We start from the raw sequence: 21,733 nt of genomic DNA on the forward strand, positions 1-21,733 counted from the left end.
GACAACGTGCAAGAGTGCGTTCCAATTAAAAAATAATGCAACCATTCATTAAACTCTAGGGTAATAGTCCTATTTTATTTTCATCCTAAATCTTGTTGCTTGTCTTTCTCCCACATGTATTGCATCTGCCCAATACATGAAATAAATAGCTAGAATTGTTTCTAGTTGGGAGTTGACAAAAGCACCCGTTAGACCAGTTCAACTTAAAATTGTGTTTATTCTAATACATTCCTGTTGTGTTCCAAAATAAAGTTCCTGGGATTTAGCCTAAATAGTGGTCTCAAAACATTCTTTTCCGAAGTAAAGTTAAGCACAAATTTTGTCTCAAAACCACTAGACGTGTTTCGCCACTCTAAAAGGGTTCTTCAGAAGAATGAAGATGATAGTTTTCAGAGAGAACTCTTTAGGTCTTTGCAGTAGCCAGAGTTACCTTTAATATGATTCTTACTGTTCTTCAAATAAGGCTGCAAGTAAATTTCCAATTCTCAAAATCGTTTGTGCTATTCTGATTTTACTGGTAACTGGACATGATAATCCAGGAAAATCTGCCCGCCGACCCACGCGAATTTCCAGGCCCCACAGCCATTGGCTGATCTTAACTGTGGGGGATGGAGTTTAAGATACAACTCTTGGGCCAATTGCCCTAGAATGGTGTGAGTGGTTCCTGCACCGCGGTTCGATGTCTGCCTCGTCCTGGCAAATACTTCTGTGCTGTCCTGCTTCATAGACTTCAGATTTATAAGAAATGTTGCACCCAGTTGATCTTTGAGCTGAAATAAAGTCACTGCACCTTCTGTCCTCTGAAGCTTGCCGGTGGCTTCTCGTGATGGAAGATGCTTCATGGAAAGCCTTGTTGATGACCCCAAGCGTGTTTATGGCAAGATACATGTGTACTGCTTGGAATGATACAAAGTGGCATATATGTGGCACGCGTCACCTGAGATGACTTCTATAAATACCCACAAACACTCTTTCAGCTCTTCCAACAACTGAACTCACATTCGTTAATCCTCAATGCCCTGAATGCACAGCGCTTTAGATGAGTGGCAGTAGGGAGCAGGTGGAATATGGTATCTTTTGAGGTTGGAAGGTCTCAGCCTCCTTCCAGGGACCTGGGGAGCCTACTCTGATCTTAGAATTTTCCATACAAGTCCTGGTTACTCTCTAAAAAATGTGTACACGTCAGAAACGTTGTTGTGCAATTGAAGCTTGTCTGAAAGTTTCACACCCCTACGCGTTCCGGCAGGATTTGAAAGCCCTTTGAAGTAATTCATGTCAGATCACAAAGCTGCGTCATACAAGTACCCTCGTTCATTTGCGGCCTATAGGGCAACAGGGCAATGCCCAAACCAAAACTGCAAAATGCTGGCGTGGGCCCGTTTTTTTTGGTCTAAGTGGGCCACTTTTTTGGCCAATGTGGGCCAGTTTGATAAGTTACTTCGTCACACGTCTAGTCATTTTGACCAGTGTTACTGAATAAATATTCTTTAAAATGCTCAATTTGCATCACATTTGATCATAAACCTCCTCGATGGGTGCTAGTCAAACAGTCTGTCAGAAAAGGAATGAATAGCCTTTTGCAACTGTGGGCCGCTTTTTCATTGGTCCCCGAGACAATTGTATGCCTCAGTCCGACGTGGTTTGCAGCAGCCTGCAGGCTATAAAATAACTCACAAGAATCACATCCACGCAGTCAGGAATACAAACTTAAACTATCTGGCCGTCCTGGTGAAGAATGGAGAAGTCTCAATTCCAAACCCTTAACAGGAAACAGTCTAGGCAGCCCAAGCAATGACCAGAGGTTTCATGACAGACGAACTTCCGGAAATGTTTGAATGGACATGAGGCGCCAGACAGGTCCTACTAGGGTTCCCAGAACATTCAGGGCTTCGTGGGTGAAGAGCTATGCAGCCAATTGGTCTACAAACAGTATGTTACTCACCAACTAGGATGAGGATAGGTAGGTGACCAGGACTGGTATTTACAGGGTTTTGATTGAAGGAGATCGGATGGGGCCTCCAACCGAGCCTCCTCTCTGTGAAGCTATAGATCTTTAAAATGATATGACCCTCTACTGGGTAAAACAGTACAAAGAGCCTGATCACTCAAAAGAGCGGGGAGAACACACCGCCACGAAATACCAGCTGTAAAAATAAAGAAGAAGAGATGAGTTTTATGTGACAGTTATACAAATAGGAATAGTCAAACTACTATGGGTTATACCTGGTTTTTCTATCTTGCTTCCGAGGCACAGATATTCCTACCTCAAAACAAATATCACTGTCAGGACGGTTCAGGGAACTATAACAATGGATCTGAAGAGAAAAGAAACACTCCTTACCACTAGTAGTATTGGGATGAATCCAAGGTGAACAAAACCGGCAGTATAAAATAATAAACGGGAAGGTTAGTGAGGGTTCTAACCCGAACGGCACGAGGAGCGCACTAGGTCCAGGTTGGTGCACACTCTGCGCAGCGTCCACCTGTGCACTTGTTGAAGATAGGTAAAGGCAATCCCAATTTCCTATAGTTCAGAAGTGATAGTAATGTCAATGAATTTCCAGATGGTAATTTCCCAGGTGGTAATTTCCACAAAGGTAGTTTGAGACACTGTTAGGTGTGCTGTTCGGGGCTAGGTGGCAAGGACCAGTGTAGTAACAAAATGCTGTTGTGATGGAAGGCCTGCAAGCAGCTGCAGTAATCGTGTGCAGGGATAAGAGACAATGCTTGCAGAGGAGAGAGCAATCCGAAAATACACAGGCACTTTCCTTTTTACGGGCTGACGATAGCCGGGACAAAACATTAGGCAAATCAATCAAAGAAGGCAGGAAAGGGGTCCTGTTAACGGGCAGGCGGCAGAAGTACAAAATCGTGGAGCAAAGCAGTTCGTGAAGGCAAGATAAAGGTCCTGGTACACTAACCTGGCAGTAAGGTACAGGGCAGCAAACAAGACGGTCCGTTAGGCAGGCAAAGGTCAGGAAACCAAGAGATCCAAGGAATGACGAAGACGTAACTTCAAAGTTGAAAGCAACTTCAATCAGAAGCGGCAAGCTGAATGAAAACGCTGCTTTTACCAAAACCGAAAGCAAGACGTCAGAGCACAGTGATTGGAGGAGCAGGGCACATGATAGTGCAGTGGAGCACCATGGGAGTCGTAGTTTGTTAGATTCCCTGCCGCAATCTCCATCGTGAAAGGAACGGGGGAATGAAGCGCCGCACACCATAAGGAAGGGAAACAGGTTTGCGTGTGTCTTTTGATAAACAAGCCCGTCTTCTGGAATGATGTGCACAGCGGGATGTAACACAGTAGCCAACAGGTTCAATCATTAGCAAAGGAGCCATTAGGCAGCCAGTTTGTCAACAGTCGTTATCCATCATGTTAGAGCTTAGAAATAGTTAGACAATGAATTTCTAAGTGTTCGGTATACTCTAGATGCACGGTTCAGCAAGAGAATCTTTGGGCAGCCAATTGCTCAGTGCTTGTATTATGTTTTTTTAGAGAACAAACAGGCAACAATATTCAAAACTCTGGAATCAATAAATCCTAAGCTTAGCAACAAAATGGGCAACCATTTGTTCACTCGTTCACATGAATCAGATTCATTGTTGTGGGCGAACAGAACACGGCTCCTTTAAGAAAGGGAGCCAGGAGGCGCGGGAAGAGACTGGAGGGGGAGAAAAGGAAGGGGAGGGGTGAGGTAGGGGAAAGTCGGTATGTATGAAGGAGGAATAAAGATTAAGAGGTGTGCGTCTGGCTCCAGTGTGATTATTCCAGAGACATTACATACGTCCATAACAGTGATGGGCGATATTGGAGGAGTGGGACGTCTGGGTAGACTGGGGTAGAGTAAGCGATGCGTACCACCTTAAAGATACAGAATTGCCACTTGGAATGTCCTGGGGCTAAATAGTTTTGTTAAGCGGAATCGAGTACATACATACCTCAGTAGGAAGGGCAGGAGATGCACCTCACGGCAAATAGACAGACCACGATAGCCAGTTAATGGGGAGACAATGGGTATGGCTCTACTTACTCTGCTTACGTTAGAGGGTTCTTCATTTGGATAGCGCCGTCAGTAGTATTTAAGTTGTTGAAGATCAAACGGGATGATGAGGGCAGATTCGGCATTGCACATGGCTTCCTGGAACAGAGGGAGGTTTGTACTGTGAACGCTTACGCACCCATTCTCCTACTTTCTCTTTCCTCTGTTCTCCACTAATGAGGTTTCTAGACAAGTTCGATCTATGAAAGTCTCGTCAAAACAAGTCCTTTCCTGTTCTTCCAAACCCATCAAGGACCACATAGACACCCTTGCTCCTGCCCTGGCTGTCTTCCGCAACCACTCCTTCACCACTGGAGCCTTCCCTTCCCCCTTGAAGCACTCTCTTGTGCACCCTCTTCTCAAGAATCCCTCTGCTGACCCCGCCCACCCGGCTAACTATCGCCCGATCTCCATTACTCTTTTCCTGGGCAAACTCCTGGAAACGCTGGCTATCTCCCAGCTTAACCTTCACACTGATTCTGTTGGTTGTCTCCATGACCATCAGTCTGGCTTCAGAGCTGCTGAAGTACGGAAACTGCTCTGCTGAACATCCATGAAGACCTGCTCTCCAAACTCGATTCTAATCTCCCCTCTGTCCTCATCTTACTCAATCTCTCTTCTGCCTTTGACACAGTAAACCATGCCATCCTGCTCAATCGTAGCCTGGGCATCACCGATCAGGCCCTGGCCTGGCTGACCTCTTTCCTCTCTGATCGACCCTCCCAGATCCAACTTGGGTCCTTCCTTTCCTCTCTCTCTCTCTCCACCTGCAGTGTTCCCCAGGGGTCTAAACTCTCTCCCTGGCTATTTAACCAATACCTGGTACCTCTTGCCCACCGCATTGCTGCTCTCTGCTCCAACTTTCAGTGCTATGCGATTGACACTCCCCTCTGCCGCTTCTTCTCCTTCTCTTATTTCTGACAGTCTGTTTGCCATCCAGGAGTGGTGTGCAGCCAACAATCTCTGCCTCAATGCCAGTAAGACTGAGATTCTCCTCATTGGCACACCTGCACCCTCCTTTCCTGTCACTCTCTGGCCGTTATCCCTTGGCCCTCTTCCTGCTCCTACCAGTGAGGCTAAGAATCTCGGGGTCATCTTCGACTCCACACTCTCCTTTTCTCCTCACATCTCTGACGTCTCTAAGAATCAAACTACCAACTGCACCTCCTCAAAGGTATCCTTCCTTTCCTCTCCTTCCCCCAGAAGCTCACTGTCTCCAGAGCTCTTTTTCTCTCTAGGCTTGACTACTGCAACAGCCTCTTTCTAACTCTGCCTGATTCTACTCTCGGCCCTCTACAACTCATCCAGAACAGGACTGCTAAACTTCTCCTTGGCCTCAAGCCCTGGGATCGCATCTCTCGAGCACTGAAATCTCGTAAATTGGCTCCCAGTGGCTGCAAGGATTAAGTTCAAGACCCTCTGCATTGTCCACAAGGCGTTCTGGGGCTGGGGTCCTCACTACCTCCAACTCTCTCTTCGTAAATACCTTCCCACTCGAGCTCTTTGTTCCTCCACCTCCAACTCCCTCAGGGTCAGTCGCTTCTCCAAGCAACGAGTTGATGGTAGATCTTTCTTCGGCTGGGGCCTCTGGAACAGCCTCCGCGCCTCACTGAAACTTGAGGAGAACCATCTCCAGTTCTGGAAGCACCTCAAGACGTTCCTCTTTGCTTCTGTCTTCTCTCTTCCTCTCTCCTGCTGATCTCTTTCTGCTTCTGCATTGGGCAGCTGGCTACCTTCTGATTTCAGGCCCAGTTCCCTTGCCCACACTGCAACCCATACGCACTTCCTCTGGCAACCCTTGCACTGGGGTCTGTATCTGCAACCCTACAGTTCCCTCACTTGCACTTACTGACACCCGCTGTCTGCTGTTAAGTCATGCACTACCACCCAAAGGCCGCACCACCTATTGTTTTTTTCTCCTGTGTTTTACACTTCTCACTCCTCCCTCTACTCCTTGCACTTTCCCCTTCCCTTTCCACTGCACTTGCACGTTCTCAATGTCACTGGACCTAGTAAGATTGCTGTTTTTGTCCTCTCTTGTACTCCTCCCTTGCCTCGTCACGCCCTGAAACACTTGTGTATGGGCGCAATATAAATAAAATATGTCATTCAGGACACTACATCCTTTTTCAAATTATTGTACCCTAGATTAACCCCATATAGAGGCACCCTATGAATATGGGGAGGAGATTTTATTTTTTACCCTGAATCCCAAACTAGATAGGCCACATGAGAAATACAAGAAACCTGCCCCGCTGGCAAAATTGCTTGGATCCCTGTTGACAGACATGCGGCTAGGAAACATTTGGAAACAGATTAATGGCGCTAGAAGAGAGTATTCATATTATTCGAGTTTGCATAACATACACACAAGGGTTGATTGTATGGTCACAGGGACAGAGACCCTGAATTCACAGAGGCTGAATACAGGGCGAGAGTCCTCTCAGACCATGCGCCACTAGTGGTGTGTTGGCAGAAAATGACAAATAGGCCACCAGTCCCCAGGTGGAGGCTGCGGGCTGAGGCATTGCTGGATGAATCCTTTAGGAATCATATGGAGGATAAGAGTGCTTTGATTTGAAGTCGGGTAGTTTGGATAGTGCAGGAACTTTATGGGAAGCTCTTAAAGTGCTCATCAGGGGAGAAGCAATAAGCACAGTGGCAGGAGTGCGTAAAGAGTTGATGGACCTCCTGTCCAGAACAGAGGCGGACATAGAGAAGATGGAAAATACTCCAGCACTGATGGGAACGAACGGGGAGAAGCTTCTTAAACTACGACAAGCTTGTATTGCAGATTGGGATAAGCCAGGCAAATATGATTATGTTAAATACACCCAGAGGCTACATGATAGTGGGGATAAACCTGCTAGAACTCCGGCATGGCTGTGCCAAAGTGAAGCAGAAATGAGCCTGATTAGTGCCATCACAGATGAATGTGGAGAAACATGGAGGGCCCAAAGCGAAATCAATGAGACACTCGGTAGATTCTATAAGCATTTTCACCAATGAAATTGCCTAGACTGGATATGGAACAAGCAGTAATGCTGGATGCCCCATTCTCACGGGACAACTAGAAGACAGTATTATCCTTGCCGTCCGGTAAAACCCTGGGATCAGACAGACTCCCCATGTAATTTTACAAGGAATACACCAGCAAATTAGCACCCCAACTCCTCTGCACATTTGAGGAGGCATGTGAAGTAGGCCAGCTGCTGCAGAGTATGAAGCAGTCCATCATATATTGCCGATTCTCAAGCCAAATAAGTCTCTGCTAGAATGTGGTTCATGTAGGCCCCTTTCCTTGATGAACCAGGACTGTGGAATTGGAACCTATGTGATCATTGCGCCGCCTGTAACTGCACCGCCAAAAATGTTAACGCCAATTACGGCACGGCACAGTGATCAAATAGATCACTTTACCTACCTCCTCCACCCCGCATACCCCTACCAGACCGCCCCACCCCACTTACCTTCACAGCGGCACACTTCTGTGTGCGCTGCCGATTCCATGCTATCCCTGCAGCATCAGTTCCTCCCACTTGCGTGGGTTGGAGCTGATGCTGCAGGTGCTTTTTTTTTATTTCCTTTTTCTTTTTACTTTCTTGTCCCCGTTTACCACAATGGTAAGCGGGGGACACCCCTGCAACTTCCGATTCCCATTACTGCCCGGAGGAGAGCGGATAACACCCCCAAAACCCCTGCTCTGTTTGGGGGCAGAAATGGGAGTCAGTATTTTGTGCGCCCCAAAGTCGCAGTGACTGCGGGGGCGCACAAATGAGGGGGACATTATGGTACATTACCTAAAATCCTTAGTGGGCTCCTGGTGAATCGGCTAAAGTAATAGCAACTCTGCTACACCAGGATCAAACGGGATATGTTCCTGGGAGAAACACCTCCTGGAACCTTCATAGGTTATAGACAGGACCAAGTCAGACAATGCACACTATGCAGGAGCAGGCAGTGTATGTTGCCGTGCCAACTGTAGGGAGTGCGGAGTGATTGCCCTCAACAGTCAGTCTACTGCAACCAAACAGTGTGAACACCCCCCCTCCACTGGCCCTGGAACAACGGTGGTCGGTGGAGAATTGTACAAAGTAGATCTAAAGGTGTTGCCTTGGAATATGGCATGGGTTGGTTGGTAGATTGTTGTCGGACTCTGACTGGGTGAGATTTATCCACCCATTCGATCGTGTCTGCCTTCAGGAAACATGGGCACTAAATCCCTTGAGTTGCAGGGGGTCAGTTCTTTCTGCTTGAATGCAAACAACAATCCCAGAGGTAGACCGAAGAGAGGGTTGGCAATATCGGTCAGCCCCACCTTGTATTTTTCGGTCAAAGTGATCCCTTCGGGCTCCAACTACCTCTTTGTGTCTTGAGGGAGGCATTTGTTGATTTTCAACATTCATAATAGACTTGGTGGGAGTGCCCCTCTGGAAAGCCTTAAGGTAATGTGTCATCTGATTAAGAATTCCCAGACATTTAATAGACACCCACCCATAATCATGACAATGGGGGATTTCAATGTTCAATATGAACCTGTGGACGCGCTGGACGGTCTATGGGACAACCAGGACGCAGCATTTGGAATTCCTAAATTAGCGACAGACAAACCTATCAGGCTTCCTCCTGGTGCCACGGAGGAAGCCAGTAATGTATGAGGCAGGTTTACGTTCATGCAATGGACGGGTTTCTCCGGATAAGCCGGCAGGAGTCACTTATATAGGGCAACAAGGTCGTTCCCAGAGAGATTGTGTTTTGATTCATTTGGCTGATTAGGACATGATAAAAGGCATGAAGGTAATAAAACATAGTGATAGTGACTATTACCCATTACGTTGCGCTGTGAGCTCTGAGCGGGGGGGGCGGGGAGGGGTGGTAAACCTGGTGGCCTGAGAGATGCGAGTTTGGATACAGTTTCGTGTCATTCCAAAAAGGTGGCAAAATGGTTGACAATGGATTTGAGTGTGACTAAGCTGAGAATTATGCTATTATCGATTCTCACATTGTGGGAATTTGCTTCGCTGACCATGTTTCCACCACTATTGGAGATCTATACATTGATATGATGAAGCCCATGTCCCATTTTCTTGTAAACCCAGTGGGACAAATCAGCAAGCATGCTTTTCGGTAATGGGGGCTGGTTTGATGAAGATTGCCAGTTGGTCAAACATGATTTGTTAATCTATCTCAAACATACATCTCCGATTGATAAGCCTCATTTAAGAAATCTTCGGCCAATTATAAGACAATGGTAATAGCATCAATAAAGTCACAGTACATTGCCAATAAATGGGATGAATTGCTATCCTGCAGTACAAACGGTGATCAGGTCAATTTCTGGAAGCTTGTTGAGGGCAATGAATCAAAATCAGAGGTCATGTTTCCACTCATATTCCCCCGGATGTACACAATCGGCCAGGGCGTATTGCAAGACCCACACCAGCAACCCTATATTGAGCACAGTGTAGGGGAACCAGTAGTGTTTACAATCACTGTGGTGGAAGAAGCCATCAAAGGTCTCGGCTGTGGGAAGGCCCCAGGGCCTGATGGAGTCCCTATTGATTTGTTTAAGGACGAGCCTCTTGCTTGGGCCCCTCTGTTGAAACGGGTGTTCATCTTTGCTGCTAGGACAAGGGCTGTTCCAAAATCTCGGCACAATGCCACAATTATACCACTATGTAAGAATGGTGATAACAAGAGGCCAGGGAATTATAGGCCCATCTCGTTCCTGGACGCTGTGGGTAAGGTCTATGCCGAGGTGCTGTTGACTCATCTATAACAGTGAGCTCTTGAGGGCAGTATTATCAGTCACCTTCAAGCCGAGTTTCAGCCCGGCATTAATGCAGTGGACCAATGTTTTAGGCTGTGTGCAATTTTGGCTAAATATGATTCCTTACAGCACGTTAGAATCTATGCAATATTCGTTGATCTCTGCACTGCGCTTGACAGCGTTTCTCACTGTAAACTACGGTCGGTGCTGAGGGATTAGGGCATCCCAGGGTCTCTTCTGTTTAACATCCAATCACTCTATACAGACAATAGTGCAACAGTGAAATGGGGGCGGGATGGGGCGATTATAGATTCTTTCGCAGTGGAGAGGGGGGTTTGCCAGTGGTCTGTGCTAGCCCCCCTCCTTTTTTGTTTGTATATTAACGATATAACAGAGGAACTGTTAACCCACCAAAGCTTAGTAAGGACAAATTCCCAGCACTTTTTTACGTCAATGATGCAGTGTTACTATGCACCGGCCCTATAGACCTGAGACGAAACGTGCATTTTTGTCAATAAATGTCAAGAACTTTCAATGGCGCTTAACTTAGAAAAATCTACGGTGATGACATTTGGTCGAAAATGTTGTAAGAAAATCAAGCTGAGAATTATGGTCAATGACTATGTCCTAGCGCAGGGGTGCCACTATGATGACCTAGGGAATAGGTGTTTTGAAGATCTGTCATGGTCGGCTCCCCTCACTAAGGCTGTGTCAACAGTGGAAAAGTACAGCGGTGGAGTTCTCTGTTTTTATAACAGACATGGCAGGGGTGCCGTTTCCCCCGCTTTAAAACTGTACAGAGCTCAAGGCTGGGCAGCAACCATGTATGTGGCCGAACTGTGGGATCATAGTACATCTACTGAGCTGAATGTGGACGATAATTTCCAGCGATCACTACTTATGGAGTCAAGGGTTGCTCCAATGGCTAGTTTGATCTTAAGCCCCTTAATGAAGTGTTAGCAAACAAGGCACTGTTATATTGGTTCAGATTGTGGAGCACACCAGAACTCGTAAAGTATAGAGAAGCGATCATTAGCTTGTTGAATGTACCCGGATCAGGCTCTCTCGCGTGATTTAGGATTATTCGCACCGGTCTTGAGGACCTTGATTTGGCTATCATTTGGGCTAATCCTGCAGAGTTATCACCTAGCTTCAAGGTACTGATCAAAACAAAGTGTCATGAGGCTACTATCAGTAACACGAAAAGGGCATGTGCCGTGCTTCGTATATAATGTTAAAGCTGGCAGTGGGCTTTGAAACCTACTTAGTTTGTGTGGCCTCCGCATAGGCCGGATCTTTAATTCTTTAATTGCGTACAAACGCTCTTAAGGTGGCTATTTTTACAGCAAGGTGGTCAAGTGCAAATGACACGAGGAATCGATAAGACATGTATTGTTATTTTGCCCAGGGTACTCTGAACTGAAGAAACGCTATTTGTTGCCACGTTTCCATTTGAAGGAAATGAGACAGGCCAAAGCAGCTGTGATATTTTGTAAAAGTACCACAGATGTGAACATTGTTTATTCAAAGTTCCTTCATGGAGCTTGGTTACAAAGAGCAAACAATGTAAATTAACAGTGCGTAAATATATTTGTCAATGGACTTTAGTATGTAATGATGCGGACTTTAGATTTTATACTATCTTTGTCTGATTTTAAATATGCTGAGTGTTGTAAGGAATTATTGATTATGGATTGCAGGTCTTAATATGTTTATGTTTTATTGTGATGAAATGATGCTTTTATGGTTTTAAAGCCACATAAAGTTATGTTTAAAACACACATGTGTTTTGCGTGATGCAATCAAGGCTTTTGGCTCTGTCAGGTGGGACTGGTTGCATGCATCCCTGCGGCACTTTGGCGCGGGAATGACATTTCGAAAATGGGTAAAATTGGTCTACACAAAGCCGATGGCCAGGGTGAGAATTGGCAAACAGATATCGCATACCTGGAACAAGGGTACCCACTCTCACTATGTTGTTTATTCTCGCTTTGGAACCGTTTGCCGATGTTAGCGTACGTGTCATTTCACTTTATGCAGAGGACATGCTGCTTTAGGTGCAGCATCCGGAGAGCAACACTTACCGTACATCCTAGTGGTCCTAGACAATTCTGCAAGGCTCTTGCGAATAACTGTCAGCAGGGATAACACATGCCTGTTCCCACTTGCGGATCTGGCGGGACTGCATACGGATGACTTATCAAACATGGAGCTGCGCTGGGCAGCAGCAATCTTCCGCTATTTGGGGATACATATATGACACGACTCACAAACGTCACACAACGAGAATACGATGGGAGGCCTTAGTGGAATAGTGAACTACTTGGCCTTCTGGTCGAGGCTGCCCTTGTCGGTAACTGAAAGAGCTGCAATACTTAAAATGGTGGCACTGCCAAGACTGCTGTAATATTTTGTGAACATACCATAGGACATTGCCAGGGCATTTCTTTTCGCACTTTAGATGCCAAAGTGAGCAAATTCTTATGGGGTGGCAAAAGGTGCAGAATAGCACTGCACACATTGTGCAGGGATTACACGAATGGAGGGATAAGGTCCTGCACTTTGGAATGTATTATTAGTAGCATCACTTGAATGACATACTGTGGACATGGAGGTCCACGCTTACCAATAACTCCACGCTGCTGAACCTGGGTAGGAATATCTGGCACAGAACCTGGAAGCTCCTGCGTGGAACAGACCCATACTCCAGTAACATACGTTTGGCTGCAGCTCCTGGGATGTCTCATAGCGAGGTTCATATGATTAGACTACACTGGGAACCTAAAGGCTTGATAACTGTAGGGGACCTATTGAAAGACAGAATACTGATGGGATTTCAGCAGCTGTGGCCGAATGCGATATATCTGGGGGCCATTTTGTACGTACATGAGCATGATTGAAAACATTGAGACTAGGTGGAAGGATTTCCGCACAGGCAAAGAGGATGACCCTGCGCTGGCAGTTGAGTATGATCTGTCTGAGGGTGGGCATGTGGTTTCTCAGCTTTATGACCTACTACTGGATAACGTTAATGCTACGGTCCACAACGTGCGGGCGAAATTGGGAAGAGGAGCTGGGTACCTGGGTACACGAGAAGGGTACCTAGAAATGCCCGAATTAAACTGACACAATTATATGTTACACATAGGGCATACATGACGCCTCACAGGATATAACGGTTGCAGGGAGCAGGTGTGCAGATTTGCCCTAGAATCGGCAGTACTGCAGCAGATATAATTCATATGTTTTGGCACTGTCCGGTGATTTAGGATTTCTGGCAAGAAATAGCAAATAAAATGTTCGGAAAAGGATTGAATATGGAGGCGTGCCTTTTTGGGGATGTTTTCACGTGGGCGCTGCGCTCTGTTGCACACCTCACCGGGATGAAAGACCGTAAATATGTATATTAGCTAAGCACAGGATTACACTAGCATGGAAGTCAACTACAGGCCACAGAATTGAAGCGTGGTGGGCAGATTTTAGGCAATGCTCCATGGCAGAAACGACTGTATGGTTCCAAGCACTATATAGAGGACAAAGAGAGGTTTAGTCATGATGTGGAGGCCTGGAACACACTGACGCAAGTGATATTTGACCCTCCGATGACTTGTCCCCCAGAAGAGACCAAGTTCGTCTTAGTTGAAATACCTGAGCAAAGTGGCGTGTGCGGGCATAGTTCTTAGCTGATGTTTGTTTGGGTTTCAATATAGCTGTTATAATTGAGGTATAGACTGGTAGGTGTCCAGACATTTGGTCGACCGAAAACTGGTCGAAAGAGATTTGGTCGACGCAATTTCGTCGAAAACCAAATGGTCGAATTTTTTTTTAATTATATATTTATTTTTCGGGTTTTCGGTTTTTAAAAAAAAGGTTTTTTTAGAAAAAAAGGGGGTTAGGGGGGAGGGACCCCCCCAAAAAAAAAAAAAATGTAAAAATAAAAAAATAAAAAAATTCGACCATTTGGTTTTCGACCAAATTGGTTCGACCATTTGTCTGGTCGACCAATTTTTTTCGACCAAATGTCTGGTAACGGACTGGTATAGACTCTGTGGAGGCTGCTGCCTGCCTGAGTATTGTGTGACTGATTTGAACAACAGTGTGTGTGCAGAGGTGGACTGGGAAGCAAAAGAGGCGCTGCAAATAATTGTCAAAGTGGCCCCACATTACACATTTTCAGCAAGCCCAAGCCTTTTCCTATGAGAACATGTGGAAATAAAATAGGTTACCACACCAAAGAGGCCCAAGGTTCAGAGTCCTTTTGGAAAATCTCCAGAGTTCCCTATAAGCCAGTCCACCCCTGTGTGTGTGTATTGAGGAGAATGGGTGGATTATAAGCTTTGTACTTGTGCGTTGCCCTTTTTAAGAGAGGCAGTGTTATGTATGGCCATTCCACGTGTATTGCCCTTTTAAGATGGGCCATGACTGTGTTATGGCCCAAACTAATAGGAGCAACTGCAGGCACGTGCCTCAGGCCGGCTGCAGTCTCCATAAGAGAATGACTGAGTCTGTGTCTTATTTAAGCCCGCAGGCCCACACCGTGTGAGCACGGGCCTGCAGGCCATAATGCTGTGAGGCCCTCGTGCCAGCAAGGTGGCTAGTGTCCGTATTGTCTGGGTATGGTCGGCCCTGCCGCTCAAGAAGACCAGTGTTCCCTGGAAACCCCCTGAGGCACTGGGCCTCTAAGGTGCTGATGCCCATCGCACCAGTGAGGCGGCTTGATGCCAATAGCCAGCCCCATAACAATGGCGACGAAGAAGACGGACCGACAGTGAAGCCATTGCCTGCGGGGGAATGAGGAGATAGCGGCATCCATCGGCGAAAAAAATGAAAAAAAACCAAGAAAAGCAATGCCCTGCTCTGCAACATAGCACAGCCCAGCATGTATAGGGAGGAGGGGTGAACGGCATACATCACTGCAAGAAACAAGAGGAACCCCAGCACCCTGTCTGGGTGGATGTAAACCCCTGGCACCCACAGCATGCCAGCAGGTGCCCCCACATCCTTGGCTTTCATCCCGCAAGAGGGAGAGACTGCCTTCTCTGACATAGGAGCTCCAGAAGCAGCCGTAGCGGTCGGTTGCAGGGGTGAGGAAAGCGGCAAGACCGCCGTCGCTGAAGATCCTCCCCTGGTGGGGTGAGTGAACAGCCCACCCTACCCAACGACCAGAGGCAGCAGTGCCTGCGCTGCCTTCCGTGTCCCGCCATGCGGGAGACCCCCTACACGGGGGTTGGGCTGCCTTCCCCGACATCACAGAGGGTGAGCGCCTGACCCTCGCGAGCGGCACCGTCTGCGGGAACCTGCAGTGCTGCCGCCCCCTTCCCCCCCTCCACTGAGAACCTAGGCCGACCAGTTGTAAAAGCGATGAAGCGCTCCATGAACGCGCTGAAAATAGAACAACATAAAATAAATACAGGTGGACTCCCTCCCGCTGTGCCGTGACCATAGCATCAACCGTGTCTCGCAGGTACTGGGGCGGTGAAAGGTGGAAACCTCCTTGTCGGAGCTCAGGGAGGAGAGGCCCCGCTTTTCAAACATTAATCCTGGGCCCGCTGGCGTGAATAGCTGAACCACTCCATGCCCGTGCTGCAAAGGTAGAATGCACACAGCCCCCTGAAGAGCTCAGGGCTAACCGGCGGTGACAGAAACGAAGTGCTCTATGCCGGCGCACTAAAGGAAAATAAAATGCAAATGTGCCACTGAATGGATCCCAGGCCCGTCAACGGTGATGTGCTCTGTGGCTCGACAGCGGATCAAATGGATAGGAAGGCTCGGCATGCAGCTCCGTGCTGCTGCTAAGAAAGTAGAAGCCCCCAGTGAAATCCCAGGCCCTGTTAATGGTGAGTGAAGGGGCTCTGCGTCGGAGCAGAGGGAGAATTCAAGCACTGCATGCCGGCACTTCCTGTATGGTCCCAGACCGTTGGTGGTAAACAGATGCTCTCTGTTTTGGCCGAGTGCTAATAAAATTTAGTATTAGTATTTAGTATTATTAGATTTTATATACCGCTTTACACCAAAGCTCTTTACAAGAGGAACAATCAGAATACAGAAAGCATTACATAACAATTGAATCAAAACCAGAAAACAGTACAAGGAACAATTTACATAATTGATGAGGTTAAGCGTGAGTGGAGAGGGACGAAAGTGAGAGAGGGAGTAGGTGGTTTAGATTTAGGGAGGTGAATGGAAGAGAAGATTTTAGAGAAGTGCGAAAGGTAGGGTAGGAGGGAGAAGAGCGGATGGAGAGAGGAAGGCGGTTCCAGTGGAAAGGAGCGAGTAATTGGAAACAGCAGAAGCGGGAAGGGGCGCAGGGTGGAGGAGAAGAAGAGAGTAGGAAAAGGTCAGCGGAATGGAGTGAACGAGAAAGAGTATAGAAAGTGAGAAGGGAGAATAGGTAGGGAGGGGCAAGACCATAGAGGGATTTGTAGACTAGACAGAGAAACTTGAATTTGAGCTGGCCGTGAAATGAAAGCCAACCTAGCAAGGAGAGAAGGCAGATGGATCTAATAGCAGAGTGGTAGACAGATTTGAGTGGGAAGAGGTGAGAGGAGGGGAGTCCAAAGAAAAGAGTAGAGCAGTAGAAAAGTCTACAGAAGATGAGAGAGTAGATTAAGAGTTTAGTGGCATGAAAGGTTAGGAAGGGCCTAATTTTACAGATGGTATAAAGATGAAAGCGGCAAGATCTGGCAGTAAGGGAAATTTGGTGAGATAGAGAGAGGTGGGGATCAATGTGAAAACCGAGGTTACAGGCATTTGGAAAAAGGAATGTTGGGAGGGGAAAAGAGAATGAAAGGAGAAGGGGAGGGAAGAGGTACAGTGTTGGCAGGGAAGAATAGGACTTCCGGGTTTGTCAGCATTAAGATTAAGGAAGTTCGGAATTACATAGTGCAGCTAAAGGACGCTGAGGGGAAACTCCACACAGCAGAGCATGACAAAAAAGAAATAATGAAACGATTTCATGAGGAACTTTTAAACAGTGAGAACCTAGACCCAGAACGCCAACTCACCTATATCAATACTCTCCAGCTGCCCCAAATTGCAGAGAAAGACAGAACCAAGCTTCGGAATCCAATTACGGCACAAGAGATCAGCGATGCCATCTCAGCACTACCAGCAAATAAGACTCCAGGTCCAGATGGCTTCGGCAATGGGTATTACAAGACATTCCGCACACAATTGCTAGGCTCGTTGACAAAACTATTCAATACAATCCAAAAAGAAGGGAAAGTCACGCAGGATATGGGGAGGTCTATAACTATACTACCCCTAAAGCCAGGTAAAGATCCCAACAACTGTGCAAGCTATCGGCCTATAGCATTGCTGAACACTGACGTGAAAATCTATCCGAAAATTCTAGCAACACGTTTAATGAAAATTCCACCAAGGATAATACACGATCACCAAGCAGAGTTTATCATTGATCGGCACACACAAGACAACGTCAGAAGGGCAGTAGACGTCATAGATGCTGGGCGACGAACACAACAGTCATTTGTAGTGGCAGCTCTGGACGCTACTCGGGCCCTTGACAGCATGGACTGGTGCTATCTGAGACTGATTTTAGAGCGCTTCGTCTGTGGTCCAGAATTTACGGAAATGGTGCTCGCCAACTGCCAACATCCATCGACAAGCTTCAGGATCAGTGGTCAGGGTACAGAATTCGTGAAGAACAGAAGGGGCACACGACAGGGCTGTCTCCTCTCCCCTCTGATTTTTGTGATGGCGATGGAACCATATGCAATGCAGTTCTGACAGGACGTCAGCATCAGAGGAGTTACAATAGGTCAGGAAACCCACAAAATAATTTAATTTATTATTAATGTGTTATAGCTTAACATAAGCTTTTCACATGACATAAAAATTACATTTTACAGAATTATACAGTAGAAAGCAAATTTATAACAATATCATAAAGAAAATTAAAAAGAGAAAAAAGGAAGAGAGAAAAGAAAAGAAGAAAAATTTGATAATAGCATCATAATTTAGAAGTAAGAGATGTACGTGTCTAAAAGAATATATAATTAAGACCTTACAATCAACAGTTAATAATTATTATCTCTTTTACCTTTTCGAAGACGAATAGGTTCTAAGACAATTACTAGTGGTAATTAGAGAAACTTATTAGTTCCTGACTATAATACTAGTAAGATTAGCATCCATAGGCTGGAAGATGACTATATACTTATGTCCAATAGTTTCTCTACATTCATCCATACATTGTACATTGCAATGTAGAGTTTCATTCCCTTTGCATTAATGGCTCTTTGCCAGAAATCATTGCTACTAACATGGTCCAACCTATGGACAAAGTCTATATAGAATATTGTGTAGACTTTTATCATAGCCGAACATCTGGTAAGGACATGTTTGCCCGTTTCAGATTCCGTTCTGTCCTTACACAATCTGCAGCAGCGTTCGGGTGCGGTGAGATTATTCTTAATCCCACTTATAGACAGTACTGGTAGCTGATCAATCCTTAGCAGGAGAATAAATCGTCTCAGGCGAGGTGAAGGACACAAGTTCAAATATGGTGATGGTTTCTTAAAAGTGTAGTTCATGAATTGCACAAATTTATAGCGCTTTAGTTCTTCCAAATGTGCCAAATTGTTGATACAATCATGTAGTTCAGATTTCTTAGCTAGCGCTCTAAGCAGAGAAGTTGATACCACTTGTTGTTTTTGGGTCCAGCCAATCGTTTCTAGATAGTTGTTCATGTTCTTTTTCATAAGTGGATATGAGGAGGCTTTATTGATTTCGCAGTGAATTGCTGCTAACAAGGGATTGTCTGTGTAAGGTGGTGCTTTTAGATACAGTTCAGCTCTTCCTCTCAGTACCAGGGACTTCCAAGAGATAAGGCCCAGTTCTAGTCTAAGGATAGACATTGGAATACAGCCCGGAAGACCGAGAATTTTTTTCCAATATTTTCCTTCGAGGATCTGGAGCCAATCTAGGTCCATCAATTGCAGAGCCTCAAGGCCATAAGTTATCATTGGTGTTAGGACCTGGAGGTAGAGTTGGCGTGCTGCCCAGATGGTATATCCACAGTAAGATGTAGAAAAACGGTAGATAAGTGCTGTGACTTGGGCCGCTCTCGTGATTCTGGCTTGTTTACACATAGTGTATTGCCCCTTAGGCTCAACCTCAACGCCCAAGTATCTGTAATATGGAGTATAGTGAGTTACAGTCCCATGTATGTTTAAGCTCACTCGTGATGTCTTCTTGGAGCTGAACATTACCATCTGGTTTTTGTTCAGATTGATTGCCAGCCCATTAGTCTGAGTATAGGACCATAATGCCTCTGCTGATCTTCGAATGCCACTGATAGTATGGTCCATGATGACTAAATCATCAGCGTATGCTAGGACCAGGCAGTGGGCAGTTCCAATCTTGGGGGGGGGGTGCAGTTGTTTTCCAGTGCTAGTACTTTGGGTATGTCATGGACAAACAGATTGTACAGTATTGGTGCCTTAACACATCCTTGTTTTACATCACGATTTTGTTCGATCTTGTTGGTCATGTTCCCTTTAGAGTCTAACTTCAGGGAGACTGTGGTCTTATGATGTAATAACTTGAGATAGTGTAGTATTCCTTTGGGGCATCCCAAGTTCTCGAGTTTGGTCCACAGTAACTCCCTGGGGACTAGATCGAAAGCGGCCTTGAAGTCAATGAACAGTGCATATAGGGGCGGGTTACCTGGTGTTCTGGCGTTATTGTGAAGGATATCCATTACTACCAGGTTGTGTGTTGTAGAGTATCCGCTCCTAAAACCACATTGAAAATGGTCAAGGATCTTTTCTCTATCTGCCCATGTTTGCAGCTCCAGTAGTAAGTATGCTGCAAATAACTTGCCGGTACAGTCCAGCATAGAGAGTAGGCGATAATTGCCAGGGTCCAAGCGGTCTCCCCTCTTATAGATTGGAATCAAGGTTGCTGTCTGCCAGGAATCCGGAATTTGCCCTCCTTCAGGATCTTTTCAAAAAGTATCTCAAGTACCTCTGCCCAGTAATCCGGATTACTCTTTAGTATGGCATTTGCTAGCCCATTAGGTCCAGGAGATCTTGATGATTTGAGCTTTTTTATCCTAGTTATCAATGATTCCGCTGACACTTTAAAAGGGGCCGTAGGTCGATCCAAGATGTTCCTCTCCTGTGGCTTTTCCTGAGCCATGTCGTTACGAGTTTTCAAAAATTCCTCCCATTGGCTTGTACCAATTGGGTTAATTAAGGCGATATTGGTATCTCCCCGGGCCATGCTCAGAAATCCCCATATCGATCGAGAATTCCCGGTACAGAGTGTTTGGACTGTTGTTTGCCATTTAAGCAATTTTGTTGTGTAGCGTTTCTGCCTGAGCCATATTCTGTAGGCATTTTTCAACTTTTTACTTAGGTTCAAATAGTTGTTCCATGTAATGGATACTTTACGTAGCTTTCTCAAGTCCGCTCTTAGGGTTCGTTTAGCATCTCTGATTTCAATATCGAATGCATTAGTAGACTTGACTTCAGGGGCCAGCATATTTGTTTCAACAGTGGCATAGCAGTGGGAAAATGATGTAATCCATTCTTCGATCTCATTGCTGGTCATAGCTAAGAGCTCTGTACGACCCATGTTAGGCTTGTTGATTGTATATTCTGCAGCTCGTTTGATGTTATTATCGGACCGCCGAATCTTAGATAGTGCATGATTCGTCTTCAACTCTCCGATGGATCTATGCAGTACGTGCTGTACAATGTAGTTGAATGAGAGTGTAAGTGTAGCGTGGTCACTCCAATCATTATCGTTGATCTTCATGCGTGTGACCGAAGTGGCCATAGAGGGGCTTACGTAAATATAATCCAATGTACTGCTGGATTTAGTGTTTCCCCCATGTTGGTTTTCCCGGGTAGTTACTGGTAGTTCTGCCATTTAAAATTTCAAAATTCCATGACTTGAAGAAGTTGAGCCATAGCAATCCCTCAGTGTTTGCGCTTGCATGTCTCAGCTTGCCTATGTTCTTTAGCAAGGGATTATTACTTGTGCTCATATCTCCGATTAAGTGGCAGTTAAAGTCACCAGCAAAAATTACCAAATTTTTCTTTTTTCTTTGCATCTATCATCCAGTTGATCAACAGATCATGGCAGGCTTCCTGGATGTAACCTCTCTGGGAAGATTCAGGTGGATTATATATATTAACCAGCAATATTTGCTCCACTTTGTCTTTACCAGGAAGATCCAGTTCTACTGCTAACACAAATTCGTCCATGTTCGTGTGGATGCGGGTGGATCTTAGTGGATGTGAGATGCCGATAAGTAGGCCTCCATATGGTCTTCCCCTTTGCCCCTTTTTTTGCCAGTTCCTGATGTATAGTGTAACCATTTAGCAGGGCTCAGGAGGTAAGCCATGTCTCCTGAAGGCATATATAGGTATGACCTGTTAATAGGGGGATAGAGCCATCCGGTGATAGTAAATGGCTAAATCCCTGACAATTCCAAGATATTACGGTTTGATCTCATTGACTTAATGTTAATCCCGGTAGGGACTCTGCAAGCCATTTGAGAACCTTCTGTATGTCTGCCATCTGTATAGACTCGCCTTTTGGTAACTGTGGTGTACTACTTTCTTCCGTTTTTGGACTTGACATCTGGGTTGGCCATTGCGGGTCTATCATATTGGGGTCGGCATCTATTTCCATGTCAACTTCCCTCAGGTTAGTTTTGAAGTTACGTAGCAACTCAGCTGTAGCTAAAATTTGCAGTGTAAGGCCGATGTGCTCGAATTTCTGACTTTCAGTGGTTCGACAAATTCAAAGTCCTCAGATCTTAGTACTCTGAGCTGCGGAATGGAATGCAATCTAGTCATCAATACTGATCTGGTAATCCAGTCATGATCACTGGATTGATAAAGATTTTTAATCAGGCAAGTTCTTCCGCCTTTAGGCACTGTGA

General features: G+C 45.8%; 1 protein-coding gene across 8 annotated transcripts in view; it reads right to left on the reverse strand.

Annotated features, from left to right (window-relative positions):
• Positions 1-21,733, reverse strand: part of TIRAP (TIR domain containing adaptor protein) — a 156,922-nt gene that overhangs the window by 125,744 nt on the left and 9,445 nt on the right. For 2 of the 8 annotated variants that reach the window (XM_069614196.1, XM_069614194.1), the window contains exon 3: positions 16,818-17,007. The exons of the other annotated variants lie outside the window; for them this stretch is intronic. The gene's annotated coding sequence lies outside the window, so the exon portion shown is untranslated. The remainder of the gene's footprint in view (positions 1-16,817; positions 17,008-21,733) is intronic. 8 annotated transcript variants of the gene reach the window in all.

This window comes from Ambystoma mexicanum, chromosome 9 (genome assembly GCF_040938575.1).
Source record: "Ambystoma mexicanum isolate Mex_15411 chromosome 9, UKY_AmexF1_1, whole genome shotgun sequence".
NCBI classification, from domain to species: Eukaryota; Metazoa; Chordata; class Amphibia; order Caudata; family Ambystomatidae; genus Ambystoma; species Ambystoma mexicanum.